This window comes from Schistocerca cancellata, chromosome 8 (genome assembly GCF_023864275.1).
Source record: "Schistocerca cancellata isolate TAMUIC-IGC-003103 chromosome 8, iqSchCanc2.1, whole genome shotgun sequence".
In the NCBI taxonomy this organism is placed as follows: domain Eukaryota; kingdom Metazoa; phylum Arthropoda; class Insecta; order Orthoptera; family Acrididae; genus Schistocerca; species Schistocerca cancellata.
Genome location: NC_064633.1, coordinates 440,557,858 through 440,570,165, shown reverse-complemented (window position 1 = coordinate 440,570,165; position 12,308 = coordinate 440,557,858). Strand labels below are relative to the sequence as shown.

Here is a 12,308-nt window from a genome sequence, read left to right as displayed (position 1 = left end):
TGTCGCCAATGGCTTCCGTTTTTCTGCCGAGAAGACGGTCTGTATTAACTTCTGGCGCTACAAAGAGTTTCTCCCACCGTCCTTACGACTCGGTCCCGTTGCTCTCCCATTCGTGGAGACAACAAAATTTTTAGGTCTTACATTTGACAGGAAACTTAGTTGGTCTCCACATGTGTCATATTTGGCTTCCCGTTGTACCCGTTCTCTAAATGTCCTCCGTGTTCTCAGTGGTATGTCGTGGGGAGCGGATCGAACCGTCCCACTTCGCCTATATCGGTCGATCGTCCGCTCCAAGCTGGATTATGGGAGCTTTGTATACTCCTCTGCACGGCCATCCATCTTACGCCGCCTCAACTCCATACAACATCGGGGTTTACGACTTGCGATCGGTGCGTTTTATACTAGTCCCGTCGAGAGTCTTCATGCTGACGCTGGTGAGTTGCCACTCACCTACCGGCGCGATATACTGCTTTGTCGGTATGCCTGTCGGCTACTGGCAATGCCTGACCACCCGTCTTATCGTTCCTTTTTTGATGACTCTCTCGACCGTCAATACGGGTTGTATGTCTCTGCCCTGCTACCCCCTGGAGTTCGCTTTCGTCGCCTCCTTCAACACCTTAATTTTTCACTCCCTGCAACCTTTCGAGTGGGCGAGAGCCACGCGCCACCTTGGCTCCAGGCTCAGGTTTGCGTCCACCTTGACCTCTGCTCGCTCCCGAAGGAGGTTACCCCCGGTTCAGTCTACCACTCCCGTTTTGTCGAACTTCGTTCGAAGTTCATTAATATGACCTTCATTTATACAGATGGCTCTAAGACCAATGACGGGGTCGGGTGTTCTTTTATTGTCGGGGCACAAAGTTTCAAATACCGGCTCCATGGCCATTGTTCGGTCTTCACAGCTGAGCTCTTTGCCCTCTACCAGGCTGTTCTTTACATCTGCCGCCACCGACATTCTGCATATGTCATCTGCTCCGATTCCCTGAGCGCTATCCAGAGCCTCAGTGATCCGTACCCGGTTCACCCTTTCGTGCACCGGATCCAACGCTCTCTTCAGCAGCTGGTGGACGTCGGTTCTCCGGTTAGCTTTATGTGGGTTCCTGGCCATGTCGGTATCCCTGGGAACGAAGCTGCAGATGCCGCGGCCAAGGCTGCGGTCCTCCAGCCTCGGACAGCTTCTTGTTGTGTCCCTTCGTCAGATTTTAGCAGGGTCATTTGTCGGCACGCCCTTCTCGGCGGGAGGAGGTAGTTTTGGCCCGGTTACGAATTGGACACTGCCGGTTCAGCCATCGCCATCTGCTGACGGCTGCGCCGGCACCGTTCTGTCCATGTGGGCAATTGCTGACGGTCCGCCACATTTTCATGTCCTGTCCGGATTTTAACACACTGCGTCTTGATCTTGGCCTGCCATGTACTCTAGAAGCCATTTTAGCGGATGACCCACGAGCAGCTGCTCGCGTTCTTCAGTTTATCAATTTGACAACCCTCTCTAAGGACATTTGATTATGCTGTTTTCCTTTTTTTAATCCTATGCCTCAGTCTTTCTTTTATCGTGTTTTCCGTTTCGTTGCTGTTTTAAACTTGTGACTCGCGGTGCATTCCTAACGTAGTCTGGGCGCTAATGACCGTTGACGTTGTGCGCCCTAAAACCACAAAAAAAATATCATTCAGGTAATAGGTTAGGTCCTTTGCTGTTAAGACTCCACAAGGACTGACAAGCAGATACAGTGGATGATATGTTGGGTTCAGGGCTGTAGTCCCTGTTATTGCCACAGGAAGCCAAATAGTTGCTAATGAAATGTTGTGTAGGATGTTCAGCAGTAAACAGTTGCCTTGTAGCTCTGTCCACTCTGCCTCCCTTGTACACTCTTGCTCCTAGCAAGTACTAACAGCCATTATCTTGTCATACACTTAATATACCCATTGCAGTCCTGCTTTCTGCAAATATAATTGGTTTGCAAGGATGTCCCATGACACCCTTCTGCATCTGTTCCCCCTAGAAACAGCTCCATTTTGCATGTGCTCATGATCGTTTGAACCACCAGTGCTACATTCTACAGAGGCGTGACAACCAACGAGCTGTCCTACCGCATGAAAGGTCATCAACAAACTGTGGCCAAGAAACAGCCGGACCACTCAGTTGCTGAGTACTCTGCCCGACACAGCATTCTTAACTTTAATTTCTGCTTCACAGTCTGTGACATCTGGAACCTTCCCACCAATCCCAGCTTTTCTGAATTGCACAGATGGAAATGTGCCCTGCAATACATCCTACATTCCTGTAACCGTCCTGGCCTTCACTTTCAGTAGTCATTGTCCGTCATCCACTTATTCCCTTCTCTGTTCCCTCTCCACAGCCTACTAGTCCACCAGCACATTCACGCCCACAGCCATTGACCTGTCATTACACTCTTCATCCTAGCTAACAGTAAATAAATAAGTAAATGTCATGTGGCTCCACAATCTTGCATGCCTTTCAATTGGATGCCACTTGGGTGACTTGCATGTCCTGAAAGCCAAGGGCACCTGGTTTTCCCGGATGGTCACCCATCCAAGTAGTAACCAGGCTCAACGTTGCTTAACTTCGGTAATCTGGTGGGAACCAGAGTTACCAATGTGGCAAGGCCATTGGTACTAGCTGACATTGCCCTCTGGGAAGTGGTGATGATCATGCACTCTAATGACTATGTTTCCATTTGGCTCCACCTGCCAGATACACCAGCACCTGCCACTGAGCCCATATAAACTGATTAAAAAAGGGCGAGCTGGACACTTCACAGCAATATGGCTCTATTTCACCATCAGTCCAGCAGCCAGGACATAGTGCAAGTAGTCACTACCATCATAGTGAGAGTAGAAGAGTGAGTGTGCTGATTACCCTACTTCATTGGTGCCTCCACGAGATGTCTCTTGCTCCACATGTGATCCATAAAAGTACACATTTCTACGCCAAATGCAGCACACTGACGCATTCGTTCATGAAATTTATGTAATGATGTGAAAAAATGTTGATTTAATTAATTTACTTCAGTGGACATCAGTTGTCAGATAATTTAGTTAGTTTCAGCTCTGTTATAGCAGGAACAAACATGATGTATGGAACATAGTACTTTATGGAGCAACACATAAGATACAGCTTGTGCACAGCACTGAACACATTGACTGGACTAATACAGCATAAAGAATAGGCTGTGTACTCCTTTGTGATCACTTAAATAATGCTGTTTTTTTGGTGGCTCACCAGAGTGTGTCAGGGGGTTGACACAGATGGCCTCTAGAAGTGAGCCTGTGAACTGTACGGATGCATGCTCTATGAAATCATGCACGTCATGAGTGAAGGAACATCACTCCGTCCTTCCAAGGGGTGGAAAAACCACACACATACATGAAGATAACTAGGCAGAGAAAAATGTGTGGTACAGAAAGAAAGCACTGGTACCTTGGGGGGGAAAAACTGCTCTCACAAGGCACTCAGATTACGAGTCACGGAAAACACCAATGACAGAACTGACGTCCATTTCATCACCTGATGATGGCAGCTGCTGCAGCATGTGCTGGGCAGGCACTGGCGAGTAGGGGCGGAAGACCTATATCTCTATTGTCGATCATGTGTAGAATTTTGGAACACATATTATGTTTGAGTATAATAACTTTTCTGGAGACTAGAAATGTACTCTGTAGGAATCAGCATGGGTTTCGAAAAAGTCGATTGTGTGAAATCCAGCTCGCGCTAAACGTCCACGAGACTCAGAGGGCCATAGACACGGGTTCCCAGGTAGATGCCATGTTTCTTGACTTCCTCAAGGCATTTGATACAGTTCCCCCCAGTCGCTTAATGAACCAAGTAAGAGCATATGGACTATCAGACCAATTGTGTGATTGGATTGAAGAGTTCCTAGATAACAGAACGCAGCATGCCATTCTCAATGGAGAGAAGTCTTCCGAAGTAAGAGTGATTTCAGGTGTGCCGCAGGGGAGTGTTGTAGGACCGTTGCTATTCACAATATATATAAATGACCTTGCAGATAACATCGGAAGTTCACTGAGGCTTTTTGCAGATGATGCTGTGGTATATCAAAAGGTTATAACAATGGAAAATTGTACTGAAATGCAGGAGTATCTGCAACAAATTGATGAATGGTGCAGGGAATGGCAATTGAATCTCAATGTAGACAGGTGTAATGTGCTGCGAATTCAAAGAAAGAAAGATTCTTTATCATTTAGCTACAATATAGCAGGCCAGCAACTGGAAGCAGTTAATTCCATAAATTATCTGGGAGTAGGCATTAGGAGTGATTTAAAATGGAATGACCATATAAAATTAATCATCGGTTAAGTAGATGCCAGACTGAGATTCATTGGAAGAATCCTAAGGAAATGCAATCCGAGAACAAAGGAAGTAGGTTACAGTATGCTTGTTACCCCACTGCTTGAATACTGCTCACCAGTGTTGGATCTGTACCATATAGGGTTGATAGAAGAGATAGAGGAGATCCAATGGAGAGCAGTGCACTTCGTTAAAGGATCATTTAGTAATTACGAAAGTGTTATGGAGATTATAGATAAACTCCAGTGCAAGAGAGACGCTCAGTAGCTCGGTACGGGCTTTTGTGTAAGTTTCGAGAACATACTTTCACTGAGGAGTCAAGCAGTATATTGCTTCCTCCTACGTCTATCTCGCGAGGAGATAAAATGAGAGAGATTAGAGCCCATACAGAGGCATACCGACAGTCTTTCTTTCGACAAACAATACGAGACTGGAATAGAAGGGAGAACTGATAGAGGTACTCAAGGTACCCTCCGCCACACACTGTCAGGTGGCTTGCAGAATATGGATGTAGATATAGATGTAGTAGTGACGAGGGTGTGGGTTAACGTGCCGTCCCCCCACTCGTGAGAGACAATAGGGCAGAACTGTGGATGGCGTCTGAATAGAAACATCCTCGTTGAAGTCAGCAGTCAGTGCTGGAGGCATCAGCAGGGGAGTCAGAGAAGATTGGCCTCACAGCACCCAGCATTAGAGACAGCGGCAGCAACTGCAGCGTTAGGTGCACTGCACTGGCGGCAGCAGTCGAGGAGTGGAAGCAGAGGCAGGAACCCTGGTCAGCGATCTGCCAGGCAGTGACCTCCTCTGCCACGTGTACCGGAACATCTGTGACGCAGGAACAGTCATCAGTAGTGATGGGGCAGAGGGATGTGGTGGCCCCTCGAGAACATGCCCTGCAGTGCACAGCCACAGCTTGTCAAGGTGATGGGACATTCGCCCATCAGGATTGCAGATGGCGCACAGGCTCCAGCCCCAGTGAAACTCGATGACAGCAGGAACCCAGTTCGGCTGCCTATCAAAACTATGATCCCAAACAGGCTAACCCGACAAGAACCATTGTGGCGCCAGCAGATATGGTGTTGGATGCAGCAGGTAAAGGAGTGTCTGTGGTTGGCATACATGTAGCAGCTCTTCCTGGCTCTTGTCTGCCACCCTAGTGAAACGACATAAACTCAAAAAACGGTATAAAGCAGCTTCAGGAGACCTGCCACATACATATTTCTGCATCTGAGTTTTAAAAGACCAAACCGTGCTTTCGGCCTCACTATTAGAGTGAGGATGAAAGAGGGGAGCTGTGACATGGCGAACACCACTAGCCTGACAAAAGGATGCAAATACCCAAGAAACAAACTAGGGGCTGTTATTGGTAACCATGTCATATAGAAGTCCTTCAATTGCAAAAAATCTTAGAAAGAGCTGAAATAGTGGCTGTTGTGGATGTAGATCGACAATGCACCACGTAGGAAATTTTGGAATAGGTGTCCTTTATAATGAGCCAATACTGATTTAGGAAGGGCCGAACAAAGTCGACAACGTGCCATTGGCCTGGGGTATACAGACAACCGCAGGCCACCTGTTGCTGAACACAGGGTGGAAGCAGCGATAAGGCATGTATTGTCCCCATCTGTTTCCGACCAACACACATGCCAATAACCAACAAGCATAAGGAAGTGGGAATCACAACCAGAGGACCTGACTAAGTATGGGATCCACAGCAACAGCCAATTATGTTGTGGCACTAGTGATGGCAAAACCATTGACCATGTTATGGTTCTCAGTATCTAAATAAAAACAAAGCAACTCATCCTGATGGAGTGCCAGATCTGGCCTGATAGGAAGGCGAGATAAGGCATCAGCAGTGCCTTATCACACCGTCGACCAGTAATGGATCTGATAATGATAACGGGAGGGGAAGAGAGCCCACTGCTGCAAACAGTGTGCCAACTTGTCAGGCATGGTAGCCAAAGGACGAAAAAGAGCCACCAATGGCTTGTGATTAAATGGAACTTAGAACCATAAAAGAAGACGTGAAATTTCTTGAGTGCAAACATGGTTACAAAAGCCTCCTTTCCGATCTGAGAATACCGCAGCTGAGTGGAAATTAAAGTCTTAGAAGCATGAGCAATGGGTTGTTCAGACCCGTCCGCATATTTTTGCGCCAACACTGCACCAAGACCACGTTCAGAGGCATCTGTGGCCAACACAAGATGCTGACCTGTCTGAAAAATGGGCAGACATAGGGCAAGATTGTACTTGAGACCCACTGACTGCAAAACAGAAAACAATGATCAGAGATTGCTAAGGCGGCCTTTGATGGAAGAATCCAAAACAATGTATCGTCGAGGTAATTGATGCAGCTGATTACAGAGCCTATCACCTGTTCTTAAAAAAGTTGAAAAATTGCAGGCGTACTAGCGACGCCAGAAGGCAACTGTTGATAATGGTATAGGCCGAAAGGTGCATTGACATCAAGAAGGTGCCTAGTGGCCTCATCCAAGGGGAGCTGGAGATATGCTTCCAATAAATCAGTCATATAAAAGTAGTGGCCACGTGACAATTTTGCGAGCAACTCGTTGGGTGGGGCAAAGAGTATGTATCTATCATTAGACTGTTCATTAATCCTGACACTGAAGTCACCACAGAGATGAAGCTTCTCTGGAAGAAATAGTCCAAATGACATCGAGCAACGTCAGATGGTCTAATTCAGCCTTGACGAAGTCACGCAATGCGAAAGGCACCTGTCGCACCCATAAGAAACAAGGGCAGGTGGATACACTCATAGTAGTGTGGGCCTGAAAACCAGTAGCACAACCTAGCCCAGGGGAAGAAAAGATGAAAACTGAGAGCGGAAGGACTCCAGTTGCTGATACTTGATCTGATACTAAATTTACCTCATCAGCTACAGAGAAAAAAAAAAGGGATTAAACACATCTAACCCGAACAGGTCTGTGGTATAGGAATGATCCACAACAAGGAAAGTGAGGGGGCAAACAACAGTTTTGTAAGAGACAGGAATGGAGAACTGACCTAGGATCAGAATTTGCTGTTTATTGTAGATAAACTACTTCCGTGAAATGTGTGAGGGGAGGGGAGCCCAAGTTCATGTACATTTGTGTGTTTAGTAAAGTCACCGCAGCTCTTGTGTCCACTTGCATTTTTATTAAACACATGCAAGTCAATAATCAGTTTGTTCGGGGAAACAGTCATTGCACAGTCCATCGGTACTACTGTGCCCATCACGTTTGAAGAGGAGTTACGTTTGCTAGGGGGGCCACATGGCCACTGCTGTGATGCGGCCTGTTGCTGCTGTGGCTGTAATTGACACTGCCCTATACGATGCTGAGCTGAAGGTTGTACTGCTGCAACTGCTTCCCCGTCATCCCGAACACTTGTGGTGTGTCTAACAGGGGTTGACTGAGCAACCTCCGATACCTCCTCCCAGGCAATAATCTAATTGCCTGTGGCCCCTGACACTTCAAAGGACTGTGCTATATTGAGCACATCCATAAGTGCCAGATTCTCACATTGAAGTGCTTTTTCACGACTTCCCTATTTGGGGCATGACAAATAATATCATCATGCACTGTGTGATCAGTGTAGGATTCGTGATGAGTACTAGTTACAAATTTACGATGATGGCTCAACCCCTGTAATTCTCCAGCCCAGGCTTTATAAGATTGGTTGGGGTGTTCCTGACAATAGTAAAATTTTACACGTGTTCTGTCACAGTAATAGGCTGAGAGAAGCTTGCACATTTCATCAAGTGATAAGCTGGCCCGTTCTTGCAGAGGCACAAGTTGGAACAACAACTGATACATGTGCAGCGAAAACCAAGAAAGGGAGAAAGCCCTACACAGTTGGGCATCGCCCGTGCAAAAAACGAGGAAATTTTGGTGTAACCGTGTCTCTTTGGAGTCCCAATCTTCAGCCAATTCACCTTATGCTGGAAAGGGCGATGGTTGCATTGAGGTGAGAGTAACCTGCCGCGAACACGCAGACGCCACTTGATTAAGAGCAGTGGTGAGAGCCTGCCAACACGATATTAGGTGGTATCCCATGAGTTTCGGCTCATCAGTGTACAACATGAGACTTTCCTGTAGACAACAGCATTGTCAGCAAACAACTTCATTGTGTTGATAATGATGTGTGATGAATCATTTATGTCTCTTGAGAAAATTACAGCATCTGTTATGCATCCTAGGGTCACACTCCAGTATAATGTTCTGGGTTCTATTAGTCAGCTGTTCATTTAAAAAATCACATGTCTGTAAATATACTCCATATAATCCTGTATTGGCTGGGTTGACAGTGTGGTACAATGTAAATTCCCTTTCAAAAATATAAGTATAAAGCAGACTTGTTTTTCACACCAGGGTTTTCTTTTTCTTCTTCTTCTTCTTCTTCTTCTTCTTCTTCTTCTTCTTCTTCTTCTTCCATATATATATAAACAATGATTCTGTAACTTACCAAACGAAAGCGTTGGTACGTTGATAGAAAGGATAACAAACATGAACACACACACAAATTTCAAGCTTTCGCAACCCACGGTTGCTTCATCGGGAAAGAGGGAAGGAGAGGGAAAGACGAAAGGATGTGGGTTTTAAGGGAGAGGGTAAGGAGTCATTCCAATCCCGGAAGCGAAAAGACTTACCTTGGGGGGAAAAAGGGACAGGTATACACTCGCGCGCACACACACACACACATCCATCCGCACATAACAGACACAAGCAGACATATGTAAAGGCAAAGAGTTTGGGTAGAGATGTCAGTTGAGGCGGTATGGATGTGTGTGTGCGTGTGCGTGTGCATGCGCGGTGTATACCTGTCCCTTTTTCCCCCCAAGGTAAGTCTTTCCCCTCCCGGGATTGGAATGACTCCTTACCCTCTCCCTTAAAACCCACATTCTTTCGTCTTTCTCTCCCCTTCCCTCTTTCCTGATGAAGCAACCGTGGGTTGCGAAAGCTTGAAATTTGTGTGTGTGTTTGTGTTTGTTATTGTTTCTATGAACGTACCAACGCTTTCGTTTGATAAGTTACAGAATCTTTGTTTTTAGATATATTTTTTTCCCACATGGAATGTTTCCCTCTGAGTACATGCTGATTTTTCAAGAAAAAGCTTGTTGTCCTCTGGGCATTTTATAATGTTTCACCTTAGTATGTGACCTGGATTTGTGCAAAATGCAGGTATCAGAAATAATGGTCTACAGTTTTCTGCTGCAGCTGGTCCTTTGTCCTTTTTGCAGACGAGAGTGACCTACGCTCTTTACTAGTCATGTGAAACTATTCACTGAACAGCAGATTGTTGTCAAATGCAACTAGAAAAGAGTCTAATCCTACTGCAGCGTATTCAAAGTAAAATCTAACTAGAATTCATCAGGATGTAGTGCCTTGTTTACTTTGAATAGCCTTGTTTTTTCAGTGCTAGAGGGTGCTTATATCAGTGTCTTACTTATGAATCTGTGTAACAATCAAACATAGGTACAGTGGTGTCCCTGTGGTGAATAAATTAATAAATCCAGGATTTAATATTTTTGCTTTGTGCCTGCTGCCTTCAGTTTCAGCATTGGATGGATTGATAAGATACTAGCTGAGAGGTTTCAGTCTGTTAATAGACAGTGCATGTGGCTAGGATTTTCTGATAGATCTTTCACTAGTACTTGACTGAAAGTTAGTGTAGGTTTCACGCATAGCCCTTCTTATGGGTGCATATGTTTCTATTAAGTTTTCTCTGAGTCTTGGACTCAATTTCTCTATTTCTTTTTCTCTTTGAAAGAACTAGGTAGATATGGATTGTGGTCACTGCAAGAAGTACATCTACATCTACATCCATACTCCGCAAGCCACCTGACGGTTTGTGGCGGAGGGTACCTTGAGTACCTCTATCGGTTCTCCCTTCTATTCCAGTCTCGTATTGTTCGTGGAAAGAAGGATTGTCGGTATGCCTCTGTGTGGGCTCTAATCTCTCTGATTTTATCCTCATGGTCTCTTCGCGAGATATACGTAGGAGGAAGCAATATACTGCTTGACTCTTCGGTGAAGGTATGTTCTCGAAACTTTAACAAAAGCCCGTACCGAGCTACTGAGCGTCTCTCCTGCAGAGTCTTCCACTGGAGTTTATCTATCATCTCCATAACGCTTTTGCAATTACTAAATGATCCCGTAACGAAGCGCGCTGCTCTCCGTTGGATCTTCTCTATATCTTCTATCAACCCTATCTGGTACGGATCCCACACTGCTGAGCAGTATTCAAGCAGTGGCGAACAAGCGTACTGTAACCTACTACCTTTGTTTTCGGATTGCATTTCCTTAGGATTCTTCCAATGAATCTCAGTCTGGCATCTGCTTTACCGACGATCAACATTATATGCTCATTCCATTTTAAATCACTCCTAATCCGTACTCCCAGATAATTTATGGTATTAACTGCTTCCAGTTGCTGACCTGCTATTTTGTAGCTAAATGATAAAGGATCTATCTTTCTGTGTATTCGCAGCACATTACACTTGTCTACATTGAGATTCAATTGCCATTCCCTGCACCATGCGTCAATTTGCTGCAGATCCTCCTGCATTTCAGTACAATTTTCCATTGTTACAACCTCTCGATACACCACAGCATCATCTGCAAAAAGCCTCAGTGAACTTCTGATGCCATCCACCAGGTCATTTATGTATATTGTGAATAGCAACGATCCTATGACACTCCCCTGCGGCACACCTGAAATCACTCTTACTTCGGAAGAATTCTCTCTATTGAGAATGACATGCTGCATCCTGTTATCTAGGAACTCCTCAATCCAATCACACAATTGGTCTGATAGTCCATATGCTCTTACTTTGTGGGGAACTGTATCGAACGCCTTGCGGAAGTCAAGAAACACGGCATCTACCTCTGAACCCGTGTCTATGGCCCTCTGAGTCTCGTGGACGAATAGCGCGAGCTGGGTTTCACACGACCGTCTTTTTCGAAACCCATGCTGATTCCTGCAGAGTAGATTTCTAGTCTCCAGAAAAGTCATTAACTCGAACATAGTACGTGTTCCAAAATTCTACAACTGATCGACGTTAGAGATATAGGTCTATAGTTCTGCACATCTGTTCGACGTCCCTTCTTGAAAACGGGGACGACCTGTGCCCTTTTCCAATCCTTTGGAACGCTACGCTCTTCTAGAGACCTACGGTACACCGCTGCAAGAAGGGGGGCAAGTTCATTCGCGTACTCTGTGTAAAATCGATCTGGTATCCCATCAGGTCCAGCGGCCTTTCCTCTTTTGAGCGATTTTAATTGTTTCTATATCCCTCTGTCGTCTATTTCGATATCTACCATTTTGTCATCTGTGCGACAATCTAGAGAAGGAACCACAGTGCCGTCTTCCTCTGTGAAACAACTTTGGAAAAAGACATTTAGTATTTCGGCCTTTAGTCTGTCATCCTCTGTTTCAGTACCAATTTGGTCACAGAGTGTCTGGACATTTTGTTTTGAGCCACCTACCGCTTTGACATAAGACCAAAATTTCTTAGGATTATCTGCCAAGTCAGTACATAGAACTTTACTTTCGAATTCATTGAACGCCTCTCGCATAGCCCTCCTCACACTACATTTCGCTTCGCGTAATTTTTGTTTGTCTGCAAGGCTTTGGCTATGTTTATGTTTGCTGTGAAGTTCCCTTTGCTTCCGCAGCAGTTTTCTAACTTGGTTGTTGAATCACGGTGGCTCTTTTCCATCTCTTACGATCTTGCTTGGCACATACTCATCTAACGCATAATGTACGATGGTTTTGAACTTTGTCCACTGATCCTCAACACTATCTGTACTTGAGAGAAAACTTTTGTGTTGAGCCAACAGGTACTCTGAAATCTGCTTTTTGTCACTTTTTCTAAACAGAAATATTTCTATTTACGGCTGAAATCATCGATGCCGTAACCGCTTTATGATCGCTGATTCCCTGTTCTGCTGATGTTCACTATCGACCATCTTCGTTACGG

At 45.4% G+C, this 12,308-nt stretch overlaps 1 protein-coding gene and 1 pseudogene across 3 annotated transcripts in view; one reads left to right on the top strand and one right to left on the bottom strand.

Moving 5' to 3' along the window:
* The window catches only part of LOC126095318 (uncharacterized), a 156,460-nt gene that overhangs the window by 33,590 nt on the left and 110,562 nt on the right, over positions 1-12,308 (top strand). The gene's annotated exons all lie outside the window — the stretch shown is intronic.
* Positions 2,512-2,630, bottom strand: LOC126096165 (5S ribosomal RNA; annotated as a pseudogene).